The following is a 24,919-nucleotide window of genomic DNA, read 5'->3' as shown; positions in this document are numbered from 1 at the left end:
ACCCAGGCGTATTGTGGGGTGGGAGGTGGGGGGAAGAAATACAATGCAGAACCCAAATCAGTCCCAGCTTGCCGCGCATCGGTTTCAGGAACTGCAGTCTCAGATTTGTAGCCCTTACTCCAGTCTCCAGCTATTTTACAACAGGTTGGAGTTTCTTGAGTTATTCACATCTAACCACCCCTGACAACACTCCCTCCTAAGGAATGGCCCTCAGCTTGTGGCCCGACAAATTCCCTGAGACAGCTGTTTTCCTGTCGAGTGCAAATAATCCTAAAGAAGGTGCAGCCATCTGGTTGGTGACTGGGCAGTTGTAGGGGGAGAGGGAGTGATGCCCTGCTGGCCTCCGCAGTCCCCAGCAATTACTCGCAGGACCAAAAGCTGTCAGGGATCCAAGACACGGCGTGGTGGACGGAGGGCGGTGTGAGGAGGGTCCCAGCCCTCCCCGAGTTGTCGTGTCCCCATTATAGCCCCTACTGCTCTCAGCTGTCCGTCCTTACCTGAGCGCTTCTGCAGAGCACGAACCTTGTTGCAGCTTGTTCCAGTACCGGACCGGTGCCTTGAGCGCTTGGACATCATAGCCACGCCCCACAGCCCAGACCACATTCCTACCGCCTCTAGGCCACACCTCACATGGAGTAGCCACGCCCCTCCAGGCCTATAATCCCTGCCGTTTGGTCTGGCCACCCCCCTCAGGCCAAAGCCATGCCCTCATCACCCGGGCCACGCCTCCAAGTTCCGCCTGCACCCTCCCCTCCACTTTGGTTCCACCCATCAGTTCCGCTCTGGCCCCGCCCCAGCCCCGCCCCTCCAGCCAAGCCCCGGGCTCCCCAGTCTCAGGCTTGACTTAGTCTTGGGAATTCGAGGTTGCATGGGCGGGCCGTCCCACCCCCTGTCTCTAGAGAAACCCTCTCAGGCCCTGGGAACTGAGGTCTGGCGACATTTTATCTGGTGAAATCAGACCGCAGGCTTAAGAGCCTCGTCTAAAAAATTACTTTCCTCAGATTTCTCCCATTTCCAAACATGGAGAGTAGATATACTGGGAGCAGATGGCTCAGTAGGGAAAAGCAAACACTGGCAGGGTCTTGCAACCGTGTTCCTTCCCACTAGTTTTCATGTCCACTTTACCCGAGTTTCTTGGACCCAGTTTTCGTGTCCTCCGAACTAGAAATATGGAACCGTGTTTTTTCCAGCCAATTTTCACATCCTCTAAACCAGAACCGTGGACCCGTGTTCCTTCTGGTCCCTAATGGGATGTTAAGTGCTAGGCAGAGGAATGGCGTAAACAGAACTCCCGTATTTCCTGATGTCTCCAACTGATGTCCTTTCATAGGTACCCAGTGAGCTCTTGCTGCCTAGGGCCTGTCGAGATAGTACCACACTTAAACTGAAACTCTGGTTGCTGCCCTGAGTGTGCTGAGATTATTCTGCTAGACTTATTCTCTCCATTTGCGACACTGGGTCCACAAGGAAAATGTGTAGAGGTTACAAACAGCTTTTCTACCCCTGTACAGAAATCTCTGATTCATTCATTCAAATCATATTTATTGAGGGACCTCAGTTCCCAGGCCCTGACAAATAAGCCTTAAGGAGTTTACAGTCTGAAGTTGTCCCAGCTTGAGTTTGGACGTGACAAGAAATGATGAGAAAGAGAAAGATATGGCAAGGGGTTTATAGGTAGAAAGGATTTGATAATCACTGGTCTTCTTGATTTGATTAGTAGGAATATTTTGGGATAGCACACATAGGAAGCCACTTTTATAGGATGTCGTACACTTCTTTACACAGTAAGTTCTCAGTAGATCTTCATGGAGTGCTCGCTTTGGCAGCACATATAATAAAATTGGAACGATACAGAGAAGATTAGCATGGCCCCTGCAAGGATGACACACAAATTTGTGAAGCGTTCCATATTTTTGTTTGAGATTTGCAAATGATAACCACTATATATAAAAATAGAGAAAAAAATAAATTTCTTCTGTATAGCACAGGGAACTATATTCAGTATCTTGTAATAACTTTTAATGAAAAAGTATGAAAATGAATATATGTATATATATGTATGACTGGGGCATTATGCTGTACATCAGAAATTGACACATTGTAACACATTGACTATACTTCAATAAAAATAAATAAATCTTAAAGGAATAGTTACCTTTTTTGCATGCGTAGAAAGGTAATATTTCCCTTTTGTAGCAGTAAGATTTGCTGCTTCTGTTTCTTCATGTGGCAACAGTAAAGATTTTATGATAGCATATTTAGTTACTTTTTCCTTCTCTTCCCACCCTCCATTCCATTTCTGGCTTGAAGATAGTGGGAATAGTCAAAATGTTGCACTAGAAGGAACACAGAGAAAAGAACAAGTTTCAACAGAATACTTTTAAGCTCACCCTGACCCTGAGAACCCTGCCTCATTTATAAAATGTTTCAACTGTCAGTCATTTTTGCATGAAAAATTAACTCACATAGATAAACAATGTTTCTTCTGCACAGGGAACTATATTCAATATCTTGTAGTAACCTATAATTTTATAAAGAATTTGAAAAGGAATATACGTGTAAATATGACTGCAATATTATGCTGTACACCAGAAATTGACACAACATTGTAAACTGACTATACTTCAATTTAAAAAAATCAAAAGACAAAAACAAAACTCACAGACATTGGTCCAAATACCACCTTTATAAATTAGTGAGTTGATTTTTATATAGTTAGTTCTACCTCACCTTCCACAAATGATTTGAAGCAGATTACTAAAATATAGACATTACTGGATAAAAGAAATAGTTGAAGGAGCCAGAGAAAGGGGAACATAATGGAAGAATAATGCAGCCAATGATGAGTCAGCATTTAACTGTCCCAGCCATCAGATCAAAGCAGTTGTTTAAGGTGGGCCAGAGATTTGCCCCCAAGCTTATGAACGGCAAGAGAAAAGAGGAAATAGCAATCGTTTAAGGTCTTCCAGTGTTCATAAGATAAAAATCAACCTTCTGTTTTGTTTTTTAGAAACAGTTTTCCTTGAATTTTAGTCCTAGAAGAAATCCTGTTTCTTCATATAGATGCTGTAGTGACCTAAGTGGGAAATAGTGTCATAAGGAGTTAAACACAGGTCCCCTCAATGTAAACTGTTGATGCAGTCACAAAGCACAGTACATTAAATCACTCCTATGAACCATCAAAACTTTTCTGTTCATCCAAGTACACAGGGCCCTCAATGGTCTGGCTTAATACAGGGTAGCATTTTGATAATCTTTCCCCAGGATGGCAAATAGGTTTCAACTCGTATGTCAACTTTGAACTATTTGTAATGACTGCTTGAATAACAATGTTGACTTTTGTGACTTTGTACAGGCTCAGAAGGAAACAGTTCTGTGACTAGCATGGGTGCAGAATGGGTGAGTGGCTGCATGCAAAACGCTGTTTGATTTGTAGAAATAGAGGTCTCGTATCCAGGGTTTTTGTGTAGTCACTCCAAATCAAGAATTCTCATTAGAGGGCTTTTGATAAATATCTGTCAGTAGAGAGTTCAAGGTCTCTCACTCTGTCCACACATGCTGGTCTTCCCCAGTCTGCTCCTATCTCAGAGCATTTTCCTTTGCTGTTCCCATTGTTTGGACCATTCTTTGCCTAGATTTACATGGCTAGGTTTTTCTCATCATTCAGTTCTCAGCTAAAGTGTCATCTCTTTAGGAAGTCTTTCTTAATAACCATATCTGAAGTTGTGTCTAGAGCCTCTCAATCTGTACTCAGCATAGGGATCACCTGGAGATCATGTTACAATGCAGATTCTGACTCAGTGGTTCTGAGATACGACCTGAGATTCTGCATTTCCAGCAGTCTCCCAGGAGATGTAAACTTGATGTTTCACAAAAGACACTTTGAATAGCAACCTCACTTCTCAGTCTCTATCACATTATCTGTTGCATTTTCTTCATGTTGTATCTCCCAATTTGAAATTATTTCTTTATCTGTTTGTATATTGGATTGTTTGTTGGTTGATTGTTTACTAGAATGTAAATTCCATGAGAGCAGAGACTGACCAGTTCATTCAACTTTGTATTCCCAGCACTTAATACAGTACCTGGCACATTGGTGGATGCTCCATAAATATTGCTGAATGAATGATGTTGTTCAGGATTAATTGATTCCTTTATCTCTTCAGTGCTGCTCATTTATACACCAAGAACTAGAACAGGCAGTCCATGAACTGCTAGTTACTGATCCAAGCTGAGATAAGAAGCTTGAACTAGAATGTAAATCTGATATGTCACTAAGCACATTGTTTAGTTAGGATGACTTTTTTTTTTTTTTCATAGCAAGGCTGTCTTGATGAAGGAAGCAATGGGTTGTTTTCCGTTCTTGGGCGAGATTCTCTTCTAATCCTAGACTGCTAACAGGGTGAGAACGGGCACCTGCTAATGGGACACATTTTCAGTAGCACTGATATAGAGAATAGAAATATATAGTATATTATATAATACTTACATATTTATATTTTTTCCATCTTCAGAAAACTCATAGGCAGGTAGAAATATACATTTAAATATAAAACTACAAGATTTTTAGTCACTTGCTATAATAAATAATTGTGTAAGATAACAGAGACTTGTGGGAGAAAATGGACAATGTTTTGAGAAAAAGAATTGCAGAAAAAAATGGGGAGCTGTGGGATAGAATAGAAAATTATGGGAGAAAATGGGTAATTATAGAAGAGAATGGAGAAGTGTGGGAGAGAATGGGGGATTTTGTGAGTAAGGGAAGAATTGTATGAGAAAAAAATTGTGGGATAGAAAAGAATGATGGGAGAAGGAACTCTGGGAAAGAATGAAAAATTGTGGGCAAGAATAGAGAATTATGGGAGAGACAAGAATTTGGGGCGAGAAGGAAGGTGTGATGGTTAATTTTATGTGTCAACTTGGTTGGGCCACAGTGCTCAGATATTTGGTCAAACATTATTCTGGATGCTTCTTTGAAGGTGGGATTTGGGAGGGATGAGATTAACATTTAAATCAGTGGACTCTGAGTAAAGCATATGCCCCTCCATAATGTGTGTGGGTCTCATTCAATCAGCTGAAAGCCTTAATAGAACAAAGACTGACGCCCCCACCCCCCACCCCGGAGGAATTCTGTCAGCCAACTGTGTTTGGACTCAACTCAACTCTTCCCTGGGTCTCCAGCCTGCTAGCCTACCCTGCAGTTTATGGGGTTATCTAACCTCCACAATCAGCTGAGCCAATTCCTTAAATAGATCTCTCTTTCTCTTTCTTCCCCCGCCCTGCTCTCCCTCCCAGTATATATGTGTATCTCCTATTGGTTCTGTTTCTCTAGAGAACTCTAATACATGAGGTATTGTGGGAGAGACAGAGAATTGGTGGCCTCTTACACTTGGCCTTGCCACCTGAGCTCAGTCCTAATCACTTCCCCTAATGCCTCTTAGACTCAGGACATTCCCTTGGCTGCTCCTGTGCTCCTTCATGGCCATCCCTCTAGAGTCATGCCTGTCCACTCTGCCTGACCAAACCTTTCTCTTCTGAGCCACTTTCCATCCCTCTTCCCTACCATGCTCCTCCTTTTCCCAGGCAGTCTTTGCACATTAGCCATGCAGCCTGGGCAGGCTTCGAACGTTTCATCTGGGCCATGGCCTTTTCCCTCTTATTGCAGCAAGCTAAGTCCTCTGCTCAGTGCCCTGACTACCCAGCTACTGCCAGAGCCACATGCCTGTATACCTTAATAGACATGCCCACTACCAAGGAACCACAAAGAATTTAGGGAAACATACAATTATGGAAGGAAGAAAATTGTGGGAAAGGTGCATCATGGGAGGAAATAGATCTGGAAGAGACAGAATTGTGGGAGAAAACCAACAATCGTGTGATAACATGGAGGACTGTGGGATAAAACAGAGAACAGTGGATGAGAACAGAGAAATGTGAGAGGCAGGGAATTTGGGTAGAGAGAAGGAATTGTGGGAAAGGCAAGGTATTGTAGGAGAGACTGAGAATTCACCCTCTGCATTTGCCCTGCCTCTTCTGTTTTGTCATCTTTGCTCCTTCATGACCAGCATGCCCCCTAAAGCTCCACCCCACTACATACTCTACCACTATGGCCACTTCCCCAGGTGTTTCCTTGGCACCTTATTCTTCATTCAGAGCCCCCTCTATGCTGCATTAGACCCATGTTCTCTACCTAAGAGTCACAGAGAAGAGGAGAAGACCTAAAGTTATGGGAGAGAATTCTGGGAGAGATAGGTAATGGTGGGAGAGAATGGAGCATTTTGGTAGAGAACAGAGAATTCTGGTAGAAAATAGAATTTCAGGGGAAATGTAATGAAAGGATTGTGGGAAAGCATGGAGGACTGTAGGAGAGCACATGGTATTGTGGGATAGCCATAGCATTGTGGGAGAGCATGAGGAATTGTGGAAAGGCAGCAGAATTGTGAGAGAAAACAAAACATTGTGGGAGAGACAAGGAATTATGGGGAAAGCAAGGTACTGTGGGAGAGCAACAAAAAGAATGAATTCATCCATACTCTACCTGTCTCCTTCCTACAGGACCACTCCTCACCTTCTGGCTATGCTCTCTTACTATGAGTCATGCCCTCTCTCCTAAGTCGTGCCAATTACGCTCTTTCATGACCATACATCTCAACCCAGCATATGTGTCCTGTAAGGGCCACACACCAGTTATCCATAGCCATACTCTGGCACTTGTAGCCAAGACCCTTATCTGCCTACCAGTGAGAATTGTGAGAGAGACATAGAATTATGGGAAAACAGAGACTTGTGGGAGATAATGAAGGATTGTGTGGGAGGGCATGGAGTATTCTGGGAATAAAAGAAAGAATTATGAGAGAAAACAGAATTGTGAGAGAGCACAGGGGATTGTGGGATAGCCCAGAATTATGGGATTGCACAGAGGATGAGAGAAGTCACAGGATTATGGGATAGTATGGAGGATTGTGGGATATCCCAGAGGATTATAAGAGAGAAGTACCATTGTGGGAGAGCAGGAGCATTGTGAGAAAGCATGAGGAATTGTTGGAAAGCTTGGGGAATTATGGGAGAGCAGGAAGATTGTAGGAGAGCTGGAGGACTATGGGAGAGACAGAGGATTATGAGAAAGCACTGTTGGATTGTGGGAGAGCACAGAATTGTGGGACAGCATGGGGCACCATGGGAGAGCATGGAGGGTTGTAGGAGAGAGGTAGCATTGCAGAAGAGCACAGAGGATAATGCAAAAGAACAGAATTGTGGAAGAGCAAGAGGATTCTGGGGGAAAACAGATTTGTGGGTTAGTACGGAGAATTGCAGGAGAGTCAAAATTTGAGAGAGAAAATGGAATTGTGGGAGAAAGAGAATTCATTCCCTGCTTTCCACCCTTCTTTCCCTCAGGACCCAAGCCTCTCACATTCTGGTCATGCCCACATTGAATCATATCCCTCACTTGTAGGCCATACCACCTCCTGCCACACAATGCCTCTCTTGCTGGGCCTGCATGCAGTGGCTCAGGCCCCAGAGCTTGATTCCAGTGGCATTTGTATAATGAAGTGAGGTTATGGACCCCTGGTCCTTGTCTAAAAAATGAATGTATGCTCTATTAACTCGTGTGGAGAACTACATTTTCCCTCCACAGTAGCAAGATTTGCTACATATTATTCTCCATATGCTAGCAGTAAAGATTTTAGATCACATTTTAGTTCCCTTCTCTTTCCTTCCCACCCTTCATTCCATTTTTTTCCTTGAAGACAGTGGGAACATTCACTATGTTGAGCTGGAAGGAACATAGAAGAACAACATTCAACGGAACACTTTTATTCAGCTCACTCAGACCCTGAGAATTCTGCATCATTTATATAAAATGTTTCAAATGTCATTCATTTCTTGCCTTAAAAAATAACAGGAAATGAGAACAAATGCAGACTGTGTAAGCACTGTGTTAACTTTTATGTAGATAACAATAGCTTACTTCTACAAACCTTTGAGGCACCTTGGGAAATTACAGACAATATTGGATAAAAGAAATTTTGAAGGAATTGAGGAAAGGGGAACTTAAAGAAAGAGAATGATGCAGCCGATGATAAGATGAAATCAAGCCATTGGATCCGGAACTTTTCCCTTGTGAACATAGAGGAAAATGTCCTTATTAAAGGTGGGCCAGAATTTGACTGTAAGCTTCTGAATGCCCATCAGAAGAGAGAATGACAATCATTTTAAGGTTTTCCAGTGTTCATAAGATAAAAGCTAGAGGTTTCGTTTGATTGATTTTGACAAGTACAGTTTGTCTTGATTTTTAGTACCAAAAGAAATCCTGATTCCTCATAAATACAATGTTGTGAGTTAAGTGGGAGATAAGTGTCATAAAGAATCACACACAGATCTGCTCAATGAAAATCATTGCTACAATAACAGAGCACAATGTGTTAAAACAATGCTATGAACTATCTGGACTTTCCTGTTCAACTGGGAAAGTATTCAGGTCATGAATAGTCTGGCCTAATCCAGGGTAGCATTTTGATTACTGTTCCCTAGGATGACAAGTAGCTTTCAACTTACAGTTTAACTCTGATCCATTCATGGTAGCTGCCTGAATAACTTCACTGGAAAGTTTTGTGGCTGAGTCCACGCTCAGGAGGAAAAAGTTTTGTGACTGATTAACATTGCAGGATGGGTGAGTGGCTGCAAGCAACAGCCTATCCAGCATCTCTGACTTGCAGGAATGGAGGTCTCGCATGTAGGTCTTTTCCAGTCCTCCAAAAATGACACTCCTCATTATAGGTTGTGATAACTATCATATGGTAGAGTGTACAAGGTCATTGTTGCTGGCCGAAACTTCAGGGCAGAAACGAGATATTGAATAAGTCATATGCTTTGTATATCAAGCAAGAGGAGAGTCGTTTAAGGTTCTGTTATGAAAATGAGAGCATTTAACCAAAGTAGTACATAGCCCGATGTCCCCTCTGCCCCTTTATTAAAACTGGTAAAGGAAGTACATTTGGGTAGGGCCAAACACCTCTGGGTAAACTCCAACAGACAGCCTAATAGGCAATTAAAGACAGAAAATCCTACTTCATGCACGGGTGCAAAGATTTTACCCTAGGAAAGCAAGCATTATGTGCCAAGACCATGAAAAACTTTCAATATAACATGCAGGAAGCTATGTAAATAATTAAACATTCTAGGAGGAAATGCCAGAAGACTCTCTAAGCCTTGCTTTTCGCTCATTATATTTTATTGGTCTTAATTCACAGGATGAGACACACAGACTGACATGCATGCTTCCCTTTTAAGAAAATGTCCTTTAAATTCTCACTTTAGTAATATAACCTTCCCACTCAGTTTGCCTAATTTTTGTTTTGAAGCAGTAGTGATTAACTTTCACTGAAGTAAAACAATGTTGGCTTGTGAAAAATAAAGTCAAAGTTCCTAATGGTGATGGCTGTTAACCTACAAAATTTCATGAGCCTTTTGAATATCCTAGTTTCATGAGATTTTCTCACAAGATCCTGTGGAGGAACAGCATTCTCATAGGGCCACTACAGTGAGACAAAGCAGCATCAACAACTAGGTATTACTGTTGAAAAGTGGGAGAAAAATTTTAAATCATGTAGAGATAACATGAAATCTAGGATTGCTTTCCAGGAAAATGCAAGAAAATAAGCATATATCAAATTGAAAAGGGGAACTAACAACTGATAAAGAATGTCTGTGCACAAACAAATGCATGCAAAAAATTTTGACAAAAACGAACACTTTGGCAGAAAAAAAGGGCAAAAAATCAAATAAGCAATTTACAAAAAAAAAAAGAAATACAAATGGTCATTCAACATATAAAATGTTTAGCTTTTTAGAATTGCAAACCAAACATACTCTTGTAGTATTTGTTTTGCCAAAAGAGTTTTGAGGACCATAATACCCAGTGCAGGATACTGGAAAATGAACATACATAAAGTGCAAAAAACATGTACACTGACATAAAACTTTTGAAAGGAAATTAACATGTATTGAAGCCTTACATTTTTGCATAACTTTTAAAGAATTGAAGTACAGTTGACTTACAATATTATATTAGTTTCAGGTGTACAGTATAGTGATTCAATATTTTTACAATTTATAATCCATTAAAAGTTATTTCAAGATAATGGCTACAATCCTCTGTGCTATACGATATATCTTTGTTGCTTACCTATTTTAGATATAATAGTTTGTAACTTTGTATCTTTTCTTTAATTGAAGTATTATTGATTGCAATATTATATTAATTTATTTTTACATAATTTTGACCTTAAAATTTTAAGAATTTATGCCAAAGATATTATTACAAATGAGCAAAACATTGTTAGCTTCCAGAATATTTGTTATAGCATTTTTTATTTTAGTAAAAAGGAGAAAATTATATTTAAAAGCATATGACAAGGGGCGGAGGGTGGGAAGGGATAGACAGGATTTCAAAATTGTAGAACAGATAAACAAGATTATACTGTATAGCACAGGGAAATATCCACAAGATCTTATGATAGCTCACAGAGAAAAAAATGTGACAATGAATATATATATGTTCATGTATAACTGAAAAATTGTGCTCTACACTGGAATTTGACACAACATTGTAAAATGATTATAAATCAATAAAAAATGTTAAAAAAAAGCATATGACACATTCATAAAATGAATGCAGTATTAGACCATCATGGAAAACTATATTAAAGAGGAATATTTAATGATGTGGAAATATATTCAATATACACTGTTAAATTTAAGAGAGAAGGTAACAAAGTTTCATAATAGTAAAATCCCAGGGGTTTTGTTGAGATATAATTAACATATAACAGTGGAAGTTTAAAGTGTACAAAGTGTTGATTTGATACATTTGTATATTATAATATGATTACCACTGTATTGTTAGCTAATACCTCTATCACGTCACATGATTATCATTTCTTTTTTTGTGGCGAGAACAACTAAGATTTAGCCTCTTAACAACTTTGAAGTTTATAACTCAGTATTGTTGACTATAGTCAATATTCTGTGCATCAACTCTCCAGAACTTGTTTATCTACTAGTTGCAAGTTCATACCCTTCAATGACATCTCCCCAATTCTCTCACCCCCAGCTCCTGGTAACTATCATTCTACTCCCAGTTTTGTTTTTAAAAAGAAATCTATCTGTGTTTACACACACACACACACACACACACACACACACACACACACACACACACACACAAAGGAAGACTCAAGGTTAAGAAAGATATGTTCCAAATATTTAGAAAACATTTAGAAATAATTAACAATGGTCATTGATGCTGGTGGAATTATAGGTAATTTCTACTTTTCTCTTTTGGCTTCTCTGTTATTTTCTATTAAAAACTTGTATTACTCTTTTTCCTACCTTTAGAAAAATGATGCAACAAACATTGAGAAACCATAATTCAAAAGAGAAGAGATTTTCATCTCTTTTCAAATGAATGGCTTACACTGACAAAAACTCAGCATTTTACTGTCTTCAATCCTAGTCACATAAGTGACTAAGTAAAAGCAAAAGAGAAGCATTTGATACTTTCATGAAGTTTTAAGGCCAAAGGAAAGCTGAATCAGATTTCTCTCTCTCTAACACGGCTTTGTTCCTCGATGCAGATAATCAGCTTTGTTATAATCTCTATCTATTGGCTTTTTCCCCCAAGATGCCTTTATCTAGTCTAACATTTCCTAAGATAACTTCATCTAGTCTGACTTCACTTTCAGGGGTTAGTTACATGAGCTGTTCCTTCTAGGCAATTTCCATCTCACCTAATAGTGAAATTGCTGGAATGACTGAGTTAACTTTTGGCCGCCTCTCTGTCTAGTACGACTCTTCCTGACTCTGTGCCCTTGTAACCAAGGTGAAGGGGATGAGAAGAAGCTTCCTCAGGTGGAGTTAGCTGACAGAAATGGGTCATCTGTGATAGACTGTTACCCTCACTAGGAGGGGGAAATGATTTGACCCTCAAATGATATGCTGTGTTGCAGAAGTGTAGTTGTCGAGATTTTTCTTCTTGTTGCTTTAAAAATCCAAAATTTCTATTTAACAGCAGGGTCACCCAGTTTAATTTTTCCGTCCATGGTTTTCAGGCCACAAGGTGGAATTTGGGGACTGAATTCATGAAGAGGCAGCGTGGTGGAAGGGAAAGCCCTGACATGGACCCGCCGCGGGGCCTGACTGGCACCTGTAGAATGCCCGCTAGGGGAAGGTTCTTCCCGCTCATTACCTTGACCCCAGCGCATCTCTGAGCTTCGTTACAATTTCACTGTTGACCCCTGATGACCCAGGACGCAGTACTGTTCAGTGTGGTGGCGACAGTGTTCAAGTATAAGGCATCCAGGCTGGTAAAGTGGCACCCATTCCATCCTTCTGTTGTCTCCAGTGCCTTAAACACCGGATCCTGGGTTTCCTCATATGTAAGATGACTGTAGCACAGCAACTGTGAGGTGCTGTTTTGAGGGTTAGAGAAATAATCCAGCGAAACTAGTTCATGGTAGGTCACTCCTAATGACTGCTCTGTAGCTGCACTGACCAGTGTAGTTGTTTAGCCACTGTTTTTTACTTACATCAAATTAAATTAAGGAACAGTTCTCTTTCTTGGCAGCACTAGCCCCATTTCGGGTACTCAGCAGCCACCTCTGCCCGGTGGCTGCCGTGTCGTGCATATTGTACACATGTTGAGAAGTGCAGGTATAGAACATGTCCACCATCACAGAATGTTCCATTGGACAGCACTGCTCTACCGCGTTAACTTTGATGTTACACAACTACCAGACCTTAGGGCTGACCAGAGCCATTCCCTTAGCATTGGAAGCTCTCCTGGATGTTTACCTGGGGAGGTGAGAGTCAGAGGAGGCCAGTCTTGGAAGGGTGTCCTTTGTTCACCAGAGATAGAAGGGAGTGATGTTTGTTTCCTAAATGAAGATAGCGTATCTATAAGCCAGATATTTCAGCCCTGAAAAGATGGAAAGTTGATGCCAAGGAGAACCTCCAGAAAGGGCCAATTTCCACCGTGCGTTTAACCAGACAACAGCGGGAGAAGGGGCCGGGGGAGGATTCCGACTTTTGAGTCAGCAGAGAAAATATTCTTTGGAGGTAGAGTTTGGAAAGGACGACTAATCTGTTTTCCAAACAGATTTTCTTTGTAAATAACTGACAGGAGATGAGCTGCTTCTATCAAAGTATTAACCCAAATGATGGGGGTTAATCATTAAACCTTTTAGGTGGTGGCTTGCTCGTTTGTCTGATATTCTAATCCGGGTCACAGAATGGCTAAGGGAATTTAACTCAAGGGCAGGGTTTGTTTTCTTCCTTTTTTTCTTTCTCTATTTGCCTTTTGTTTTCCATTCTGAAATTGTGTTGTGGCCTCCTTTTCCTGGTGACTGCTATTCATGTTGAACTCTGTGAATCAGGTATGTCACCTCGAAAATTAAACATAGATTACATTTTCTGTTGTTTGATTGGCAAGTCTTTGACATAAAGAATTCAATATTTTTCTGAATTTGCAAATAATGTCAAGGCTTGAAAGTTGAGCTTGTGACTGTTTTATGAGTTTGGAAAAAAACATTGCTAAACCATGTGATGACTGGGGTGAAACTTTTGGGAATATTTGGGGCTGAATATTTGTAGCTCTGTTTTCAGGTCATTCCAGTTGCATTAAGTACTAAGACTTATCAGGCTCTGTTTGGCACATTTTGTCATCATATGGTGCTCTTTCAAGTGCTCCGTAGCCACCTACGTCTAGTGACTGCCACATTAGACAGCACAGATATAGGACATTTACATCATTGCAGAAAGTTCCATTGGATGGCACGGTTCCATGTCATTAACTTTGATTTTTTTACAATCTCAGACCTTGGGGCTGACCAAGTCCATTCTGTTTACCAAAAAAATGCTTTTAAAATGAGCTTAATATCAGATTAGCTCAGGAGATAAAGCAGTAAGTGGAGCATTTTCATGTTCATTTTAAAAATTGATTTTCTACCAACACTATGCTTTCTTTGTTAATGGGCCCTTCTGCAGAGTTACCTTAAGCTTGAAGAAATTATTCCAAAGACCACAATCTGATGTTTTATGAAAGTAATAATGGATTCAAATAGAAATTGTTAATAAAATGATTTTGCTTATAGTATTTACTATATAGTATAGGCTAGAAATCCAAACTGATGGATAAATATATGCAACTAGTATGCATCGCTTGATCTGTGAAGACATAACTGAAATATAAAGATGTGTTCAATTCACTTTGAAACATTTATTGAGCACCTATCATGTGTCAAGTATATGCACAATAGGCAGCTAAGCTGCCACAAACATTCTTGTCCATATATTTTCCATTTGCTTTCTTTTTCATGGGTATTTACCAAGGAGAGAAATTATAGGTCATAGGGTATACATATGTTTAGCTTTAAAAACTCTTTCCTTATCCTCTTTTAAGTTGTACATTTCAATTCCTTTTATGCATGGAGCCTATCTCCTTGAAGGCCTATAGAAATAAGTTATGTTGAACACACAAGCTTTCAGTTCTTTAACACTTGCCCAAGGCAAGTGGTTCCATTGACAGGATACTTAATCTAGAACTACATCAATCCTGTTCTGATCTTGCTTGAGGCTTTGTTCTGTGACCAGAACTCAACTCCTACTCATCACCAGTCAGCTCACACTCTTGGAATTAAAAGGAACAAAGAAAGGACAGGAGATCAGCTCAAATTATACCAAACATTTGAAAAACAACTCAGATTCATGCTCCGAGGAGAGCTGGCTGGCATCTTCAATTTCATCTGCTGCACTGAGCTTATCATTATCATTCTCATCTGCACTTGGGCAGGCTCATCCCCATGTCAGCCTTCTGTCAACAAGCCTTTCCTGTCTGAACAGTGTTTGTGTTGATCCCTCATCAACAGTGGTCTTTCTTGATTTTTACATTTGTAGACATGAAATCTTTCTACACTGTAGCTCTTTAAGCAGGGAAGCAAACCAATAGGAGAATGAAACTCCAATTCATTTTCACTTATATTTATGAAAGTCACTTTGAGGAAAGAGGATCCTAAAATTATTCACTAAAGTGAGGATTTTGACCTTATTTGTATTTCAGCAAGTCATTCTATTCCTGCCTCAAGGTATCTCAGATATACATGGGAGCCTATCTAAAGCCAGTTCTTCCTTTGTACTCAGAGAGTTGTTTCATTGCAATGTCTATTCATTTAAAAAAATCCATCCCCCGAGCAAAATAGCCATTAATGACATATAAGAGCTTCCCCTGGTTTTCAGTCAATGAGAATGCCTCAGACACACTGGTGGCTTCACATTTTGTCTGCTGATGGGTGGGGAGGCTATAAGGGACTTGTGTTGAAATTGCATTTTGACAGCAAGCTCCCCTTTCACTGAGATCTCACGTTTATATAGAGTAGATGTGAGAGAGGTACTGATAGAAATTATTATAGTCTGAAGTCCCCCTAGATCATCCCCTGGAGCCACTACTGTCTACATACTTACACTTTTACTTGTGTAAATTTGCACGAAAAAGCAGCAATAAATTTTGGGTCACAAGTGACATAGCTGACAGCTATCACTAGGCCTATGGTACACAAAATCTCCCAAACCCAAATGGGGCAACATAGTTGACTCCTGAGTGTCCTTAGGAAATGCTCTTCATGGTATCTGTAGACCAGCAGAGAGATTGGTGGTAAACATGTATTATGAAGGAAAAGAACTGATTACTTTGTTAATAATAGGGTAGGGTGAGAACTTCCTTATGTTCAGTGATCACAGGAAGGCGTCCGTGAAGAGTTACCATTTAAGTCAGGACTAGATTAACAAGAAGGAGCCTGTAAGGGGAAAATGCTCTGGGCAGGAGGAGTTAGCTCTTGGCAGGACGCCCTGAATGGAGAGATGGGCTGATCTTGCCGCCAGGCAACAGGAGTCCCAGCAATACTGCTGTCAGGGTGCTGAGTGATGAGGGCTGCCTAATGAACCGGGATGTGTTTAAGATGCACTACCAGCGCTGGGCCCAGTTCTCCACACGTTGCCCTAAAGGAGGCTGCATCTTTACATGAACAGGTTTCCCCTATGGGGGGGGGGCACCATGCAATGCAAGATGGGATTGGAAACAACTCTGCAGACAGGCTACCTCTGTCAAGTATGGTGAGTGAAGGGAAGACACCAGTAATTTGGCAGCAGGGTCAGGCTTTAAGTCTTCTGCCTTTCAGAGGTCTTTTGGTGTTAATGTGGGGCAGAATAACTTCTGGAGGGTAGCTGCTATGGGATGAATTGGGTACCGTCAAAATTCCTATGTCGAAGTCCTGATGCTCAGTACCTCAACATGTAACTGTATTTAGAGATGGGGTCTTTAAAGAGGTAATCAATGTAAGATGAGGTCCTATAGGTAAGCCCTAATACAATATGAATGGTGTCCTTAGAAGAAGAGATTAGGACACAGACTTAAACAAAGGAAAGACAAGGTGAAAACAGAAGGAGAGGATAGCCATCCACAAACTAAAGAAGGAGGCTTCAGAAGAAATCAGTACTGCCCACATCCTGATCTCGGACTTCTAGCCTCCAGAACTGAGAAAAAAGTAAGTTTCTGTTATTTAAGCCACCCAATTGGCAATATTTGTTACAACAGCCCTAACAAACTAATACAGTAGCAAATACCCCTTTCCAGGATGGCTTCAGGGATCCAGATCTTGGACATGTGTTGTTTATTTGGTTTTTTTCCTCATTACTTACTCTATGGATATTGGAGAAAACTGAAGATACTGAGATAGGCTAGACTGAAAATGTAAAGAGTAACTCACTAAAGATAGTCAAGTAATTAACAGAGTAGTGAGTACCCTCATTTACATCCCCCCTTTCCCCAATCCTTACTACACTATCTCTTATATCAAGCATGATCACCTCAAGTGACACAGAGCACAGTGTCTCCTCTGCGTATTTGGAAACCTCCAGGGGTGGCAGGGCTGAGGGGGGCAATGGGTTCTAGCGTGCAGACACCATGCAGCCCGGCGGGTGCTGACAGCCAGTCCACTCTGATGTGTTGGTGCCCAGGCTGCCCTACTGGTTCTGTGTTTTGAATAACACACTTGCTCGTCTCCCTGCCCACCTCAAGTCAGGCAGAGACCGCTAGTAGAGAGAGGGGGTGTCTGTGAGGGAAGAGATTGGCACCTTCCTTTGTGATTGGGTGCTCTCCAACTGGCAGACCTTCTCAGGACAACTTGCAGCTTGCCACCAGAGTAGCAGCACCTGGAGTTCTAGACACTGTGATGGTCCACCCACCCCTGTGCCGTGGGTGGAACATAAGCTGGTTGCTTGAGGGTGAGTGAGGACAGGTTTGCAAACTGTCTGCACTGGGATGGATGCCTGGGGCCACATGGAGGCTCCGAGGGGAGCCAGATCTGATCAAGTCACTGTCTGCTGGGGCTGAGTACCCAGTGCAGAAGGGAAGGCGTAGAGTGGGGCTGGGAGGGGTGAGATGAAAGAAGTTGGCCAGAGTGCATCGTGCGCGTCAGGGGAAGGTGTAGCTTGCAGGTCCCCAGACAGTCTTCCAAGGCCCCCCGAGTGCACTCTACACGGAGAATGTGAGGACTCCTGCCCCGGCAGGGACCATGAATAGCCAGAGGGCACCACAAGGAGAAGGAACCTTGCTTTTTTCTTTTCTGTCTGATTCTCACCCTCTCCCGCCTCCCTTTCCCATACCTCAGTGAGCAGGAATGGGGTGGGTGGGGAGGAAAGGGGCGACATGCAGGAGGAGCTGAGCCCGGAGAGTAAAGGAACAGAGCGCACTGCTCAGGTCAGCACTGCTGGGGGAGAGAGCCTGGGTGTCAGACGCAGGAAGACAGTGTCATCGAGGTTTGGCTAAGACTGGCTTGACCTCTCTCACAGCCAGAAATGACATGAAGGCTCCATAAGCTGCTCTAGATGTTTTCAGGAAGCCAAGGAGAAGGAGCTGACCTGGCCCACGGCAGTGGTGTGCAAAACTGAAGCCTCTTCTTTGTTGTGATCTAATGAGGGCCTGTGATGGGAGCTGTGGAGTTAAGTAACCTCTGTGGGAAGCCTGCTGTGGAGGCCACTACGTGGGCCCTGAGAGTCAAATGATGGAAAAATCCAGGTCCCACACAGCATGGGCCCACACTCAGGAAGCTGGCCCTGGTGGACGTTATAGGAAGATGGGCAAGGTGTGACAGAAAAAAAGATACTTCTTTTAAAATCATTACTTACAGATCTTGACATCAAGTCATTTTCTTACTATTTCCTGGATTTTCTGAAAAGTAGAATAGAGGACAGAAGGGAAAGTTTAAGTGATAGAAAGTTCTGGTGACATTAGGTCAGGTTACTTGAAGTTTTCTTGGGACTTTGATCGAAGATGGCAACCACATGTTTTCAAGTTTTTACAATAAGCTTTAGGCCAGATTTTCAAAAATACTTTCAGAAAACTTTTTGAATGTTGAAAGTATCTCAAGAAAATATGATTAAGTTTAAACTTTAGTCTGTTTTCCCGGTAAATTGAGATTTTACCTAGTTTACTCAAATATTGGCTTTTGGGGATAATTTATCATATTCAGCTGGGGGGATAGAAGTGTGACCCAGGCACAGTGTTGTGTTTCTGAGTTAAATGGTGGGGGGCATGGAATGGGTTTCTTCCTCTAAATATGCAGGGATAAGTCTTGTGATCTGAGAAGGAACAACACGCTGTTGTATCCATGGTAAGGGGATTAACGGTCTTGTGCTTGTAAAAGAGCAGCCCGGCCCCTTTTTAGTCCTTTGATTTCCAGTAACAAGAGCCTGATTCTTCCCTCCCCTGGGAGGCAGTTGGCCCTGTCTGGCGCCAGGGATGGGAAACGGGAAACGGCCCGGGAGCCAGTTCTGAGAGAATTACCTTCAGACCAGGGTTCCCCACACTCGAGGAAAGGAGGTGGACATTTTTGCCCTTTTACCGATTTGCTGACAGCAATTTGTATGTGCATAAATATTGTTCCTTTGTAAAGTAGTCAGACAAAATTATTATTCAAGTGAATTCAAAGAATTCCAACAGACCCATCTATATTTACAAATCTTGAAAATATAGGATTTCTCTTCAAGTCGTGCTAATGGCATTTCAGTTTATTTATTTCCATTGAGGCAAAATTGACATACCACATCATATTAGTTTCAGGAGAACAACAAAATGATTTGCTATTGTTATATACTGTGAAATGATCACCACAGTACTTCTAGTTAACATCCTTCACCATACATTGTAACAGATTCTTTTTTCTTATGAAGAGAACTTTTAAAATTTAGGCATTTTAGTTTCTTTCTTACATCAAAACATTCTTTCAAAAGACATGGTTGGTTCAATAAGTGTTGGTGGCTGATAAATTTCCCATTTTGTGCAGATCTTAGTGGCTTTCAGTGAGGTCACATTTGGAAGAAAGACCATGGAAGAAGTCATGCTAGTTGTGCATAATCTATAAATGGGAGGAATTTGCACCTTTTGGGCGCTAAGTAAATTAACTACTGAAATCTGTACAGTCCATCTTCGTGTAACTTCCTGTAGCACCAACTTTCCTTACATGTACACCTTTGCTTGGCTACCCCTAGCTACACTATATTCAGACGTCTTCTTATACTGGAGAGTTTTCTGTGTTGTTACGTTGTCTGAGTATTTCTGATTGGGAAACAAAGTTTTAGGGAAGTCGTCTCCCTCCTTTCCTGCCTCTCTTTTCTATTATTGCAGCGCTGGCCCAATTTACTTCGTCAGTTTGACTCTTTTGGAATAATGTAGAAACAGTGAGTAAAATCAATGGAGTTCATTACTCCATTTTGTTAATTCATTCATCCATCCATTCTTCTCACAATCCCTTACTGAGGGCGCACAAGGGCCACACTTCAGGAACACAGGGGCTCACAGTGCAGGTCAGACTTGAGCCGTGCCCTGAAGCCCCAGGGCCCGGAGATTCTTGTGTTGCAGATGGACAGAGTGTTTGATAGTCTCCCAGGTGACGCTCAGCTGATAAAACTTAAAAGGCTGTTCTAAGCTTGAAGACTGTGAAGTCCTACTCAAGGCAGGGATCAGAGCCCCTCCTGACAAAGACTGTGGACAAGCCACGTGAAACCCAGAAGCCCTTTGCCCTCCCCACTGTCCTGGGTCTATTCTCAGACGAGGCATGGAGGCCTGAGGGAAGATGCTGGCATCTCGGGAGTTTTTGCTTGCATTTGGGCTTCAATCTTCTGGTGAGCTCAGAGGCTGTGACCTTGATCTTCAGGGGTCTTAACGGCACTAAACTTCTAGACCTGGCACTTATGGGCAGGGCCATGGAATCTAAAAGCCCTTGCAGTAGGGCTCTTTTCCTACCCATCCCTGGCCATATTGGCTAATCATTGTTAGTTCTCAGTAAACATTTGTGAGTGAATGAAGCATGCTTAACATCTCGGCTCTGAAACCAGGAGCCTGTCTGTGGGGTACGGTGGACACAAGAAGACAGTGTCCTTCCACCCATTTCTCCCTCTTGTCGCAGCTTAGTCCCCTGGGTGGGTATTCTCCCGGTGACCGTGGCGGGAACGGCCATGGTAGGAGTAGCTCCCCACTGCCTGGGTTTTACCTCTTGTTGGACCTCGGTTTCTTACTCTTGTGGTAGCCAAGACATCAGTTCATTTCTCAAAGCACCATCCAAACAAGGAGAAAGCTGCAGCACCCAAGGGTGTCTCCATCTTCTTCTGCAGCCTTTGCCTTGCAGCTGTCTCCAGAAGCAGGGTGTGCTTGTCCCTGGCCCCTTCCTCACACCCTTGCTACTATAGGAAGTGGGCTTACCCGTTCCTAGTTCAACTGCCTACATCTGAACAAAATGTAAACACATCTCTGTGATTACATTTCTACAGGTGATGTTTGTAGAGGACAAGTTTACTCTTTTGTTTGCTTAAAATCTTAGACGTGACTCTTCTTGACCGAGTCATCATGTAGGACGGATACTAGTATTCTTCTATTGAGGAAAACCCTGAGCAGCTAAGACTATGCACCTTTTTTGCTAACATGAATCTTGGAGAAATGATGGAAATGGTGCTTCTTAAGACACCAGTAGAATGAGAGATACCCTGATAAATACTCAATACATTTGAATACATAACATAACTAATTTTTTAAAATTTGACATAATTATTAAGACCAGCATTATGCTGATGGATGCCAGTATCTTACAGTTTAATACAGCTTTCTTATCTTCAAAGTACATTTGTATTTGTGATATATTATCAATGAAGCCAGTAAGAACTATTATTGACCCATTGCCTTTTTTTTAAATTGAAGTACAGTCAGTTACAATGTGTCAGTTTCTGGTGTACAGCACAATGTCCCAGCCATGAGTATATATACATACATTCGTTTTCATATTTTTCCATTAAAGATTATTATGAGATATTGAATATAGCTCCCTGTGATATACGGAAGAAGTTTGTTTTTTTAATCTATTTTTATATATAAGGTTAACATTTGCAGATCTCAAACTCCCTAATTTATCCCTTCCTACCCCCTTTCCCCAGTAACCATAAGATTGTTTACTATGTCTGCAAGTCTGTTTTCCTGTTTTGTAGATGAGTTCACTAGTGTCCTTTTTTTTCCTTTCTTTAGATTCCACATATGAGTGATCTCATATGGTATTTTTCTTTCTCTTTCTGGCTTACTTCACTTAGAATGATGATCTCTAGGACCATCCATGTTGCTGCAAATGGCATTTTATTCTTTTTATGGCTGAATAGTATTCCATTGTATAAATATACCACAACTTCTTTATCCAGTCATCTGTTGATGGACATTTAGGCTGTTTCCATGTCTTGACTATTGTATACAGTGCTGCTATGAACATTGGGGTGCATGTGTCTTTTTGAATTAGAGTTTCTCCTGGGTATACGCCCAGGAATAGGATTGCTGGATCATATGGTAGATCTATTTTTAGTGTTTTGAGGAATCTCCATACTGTTTCCCATAATGGCTACACCAAACCACATTCCCACCAGCAGTGCAGGAGGGCTCCCTTTCTCCACACCCTCTCCAACATTTATCATTTGTGGACTTTTGAATGATGGTCGTTCTGACCGGTGTGAGGTGATACCTCATTGTAGTTTTGATTTGCATTTCTCTGATCATTAGCAATACTGAGCATTTTTTCATGTGCCTACCGGCCACTTGTATGTCTTTGTTGGATAATTGCTTGTTTAGGTCTTCTGCCTGTTTTTGGATTCGGTTGTTTGTTTTCTTATAGAGCATTTTGTTATGTCCAGGAAACTTTAAAAATAACTGCTTTGCTCCTGTATTTCTGTGTATGTGTGTGTGTGTTCGTATAAATCTGAAATATATATATTATATACATATGCATTTACAAAAGAATTGCAGAGATAACACAGAGAGATTCTGTGTGCCAGCAGTCATCGACCTGCAGGGGTTTTGTCCTCCCACCACTCCCGAGGATATGTGGAAATGTCGGGACGCATTTTGGTTTTCACAGTGGGATGTACTATTGGCATCTAGTGTGTGGAAGCTAGGGAGGCTGCTACACTTGCTACAGAAGAATAGAAAACCTCCCACAAGCCAGGGTTATCCAGCCTAAAATGGTAATCGTGATGAGGCTGCGAAACTCTGCTCTAGACCCATCACCTGCTTCCTAATGCCGTTCTGTTAAATAACCATGATCGATACATCGAAATTAAGAGGTTAACATTGGTTCAATACTATTAAACTATGGAACTTTTTGATCTCCTTTTTAAAAGACCTATGTCCTTTTTCTGTTCCAAAACCTACTCCATTTTAGTCTGATCCAGTCTGTGACAGTTTCTGCAACTTCCTTTGTTTTTGATGACCCTGCTCTGCCTGTTGTTCATGACCTTGACACTTTTGAAGACGTTTCTAGGTGTGCCTCACCTGTGTATGGTACTGACCTCATGCCCATAGCATGTGCAGGTAGCATATAGAAATGTAGTGTGTTGTGGGGTTATATCTCTGACTGAGGGTGCCGTGGCATTTACAGGGAGGCGATGAGAGATAATCACGTGATGCTAAGCTCAGGAGAGTCCCACGTAACAAGGACTTTCCTACTCATAATGCCAACAGTACCCCCATTGACACATTAAGCCCTTTCTAGTAACTCATGTAGAGTGAGATGCCTTGTCTCAAGTCTAGCAAGTGGTAGGTAGTAGACTTCAAAACAGAAGCTTGATTTTTAGAGTTTTAGTCTAGGGCTTGTTATATCCAACAGTAACTGTCTCTATTGAAATGTTGGGTTGAGTATGTTCAGCAACAATTTTAATACTTTGGAACTCTTTATTTCTAAGTGGGTAAAATATTTTCATTTTATTTGCCAAGGTGCCACGGTAAAGTGTGAGTTGCCACCCAATGGAAACAGAGTGAAGAACTTGAATTCGTAGTAAGGGACAGCGGAGCTCCATGGTGATGGGGAGAGGAAAGCATTTGGGGCCGCAGTGTGTTGATGGAGTTGTGTGCATCCGTCCTCCAGCTCTGTTTTCCTTCCTAGAGCATCTCCCCACCTGCCAGTGTGTGTATTTGTTTATTTAGGTATTGACCTTCTGTCTCCGCCCCCTCAGAAAGCATGCTCCAAGGGAGGGAGAAGGGACTTTGCTTTGTTTACAGCTTATTCTCTGAGTCTCTAAAGAGGGGTGCCATGAAATTCATGTTTGAACAGCATTTAGAGAGGCTTTCGATGGAAAGAACAATACAGGCAAAGCGTCCAGATGATCTCTTACCTGGTTTCTGGCTTCCTCTGTTATGCCAGCAGTGTCACTTTGTATTTGCCTAATTTCTATACATGCCTTGTGCTATCCGTAATATGCCCCTTCCCATCTTCTTCATTCAACAGTGTAGTTTTGAGATTTGCCCTTTTATAAAAGAGAAAGTGTAACTCTAGATCAGTAGTTTCCCCCCGGGGTGGTTTTTGTCCTTCAGAGGTTATTTGAAAACGGCTGGAGACTTTTTGATCATCGCTTCCCGGAGGTGGCCCTGATGCTGTCTAGTCAGTAGAGGCCGGGTTTGCTGCTCAACATCCCTCAGTGCTCAGGGCATCCCCGACGTAGAATTATCTGGCCCAAAGCTAATTGTAGAGAAACCCCGGGCTCTGTCTTTCCTTTAATCTGTGGATTAGTTTACCCTGGATAGCACACACCTCATTTACTTTATCCCTTCCCGTACTGGTGGACATTTGGTTTGTTCCAGTCCTCTGCTCTGACAAAGGGTGTTATCAAGAACATCCTCAGTAATCGGTGCGTGTGTTGTGTGTGTGTGTGTGTGTGTGTGTGTTTGTGTTAGTGTGTGTTTGTGACAGCCACACTCTGTTCTAGCAAACACTTCCAGATGCTGTTCCCAAAGAGCCGAGCCCATTAACACCCACGGCACAGCCTAGAAACCCAATTCTCTGCATCTTTACCAGCACTCGATACTATTTAACTTTTTACTTTTCGCCAAGCTGAAGAGGTAAAATGAGTAGCTCATTTTAAAAAATCCGTATTGTCTGGTTATTGATAAGGCCAAAAACATGAGTCGTTCACAGCCAACAGCTTTCTACGAAACGGGGGAAGTGTTTTTGCCAAGCACACACCACCTTGTTTTGTTCATCTGTCTTTGAAAACCGCACATTTTGGAAGACCAAGCTTGACTGTTTCTGCCAGTAGAGGGCACTGTCCTTCAGTGGTTCTGCACCCGTGTCATTCTGCACCTCCTCACCCCCCCCCCCCCAATATCTGGCAATGACTGGAAATGTGTTTTATTGTCACCATGTGGGTGTCTCCTGGCACCCAGAGCATAGAAACCCGGGATTCTGCTAAAACCCTACAATGCAGAAGGCAGCACGTAACAAACAATTACCTGGCCCCTGCTGTGCCAGGGTGGAGAAACCATGGTGTGGACCAAATCCTACTATTT

General features: G+C 41.9%; 1 protein-coding gene, 1 long non-coding RNA gene and 1 other non-coding gene across 12 annotated transcripts in view; 2 read left to right on the top strand and 1 right to left on the bottom strand.

Moving 5' to 3' along the window:
* The window catches only part of LOC102514573 (carbonic anhydrase 5B, mitochondrial), a 34,566-nt gene extending 33,894 nt beyond the window's left edge, over positions 1–672 (bottom strand). For 9 of the 10 annotated variants that reach the window (XM_032475753.1, XM_032475754.1, XM_032475755.1 and 6 more), the window contains exon 1: positions 498–669. The gene's annotated coding sequence lies outside the window, so the exon portion shown is untranslated. Of the gene's footprint in view, positions 1–497 lie in introns of all 10 variants that reach the window. The other variant, XM_032475761.1, reaches the window with a different exon arrangement.
* Positions 1–23,838, top strand: part of LOC116662217 — a 63,019-nt gene extending 39,181 nt beyond the window's left edge. The window contains exon 3 of the long non-coding RNA XR_004318224.1: positions 23,351–23,838. This is a non-coding gene — a long non-coding RNA (uncharacterized LOC116662217). The remainder of the gene's footprint in view (positions 1–23,350) is intronic.
* On the top strand, positions 1,811–1,915 carry LOC116662329. Its single transcript, XR_004318365.1, has one exon. It is a non-coding gene; the product is annotated as a U6 spliceosomal RNA (small nuclear RNA).
* Positions 23,839–24,919: the final 1,081 nt, after the last annotated feature.

The sequence above is a fragment of the Camelus ferus genome, chromosome X (assembly GCF_009834535.1).
Source record: "Camelus ferus isolate YT-003-E chromosome X, BCGSAC_Cfer_1.0, whole genome shotgun sequence".
NCBI classification, from domain to species: domain Eukaryota; kingdom Metazoa; phylum Chordata; class Mammalia; order Artiodactyla; family Camelidae; genus Camelus; species Camelus ferus.
The sequence above is the reverse complement of the archived record's forward strand: the minus strand, read 5'-3'. Positions and strand labels throughout refer to the sequence as shown.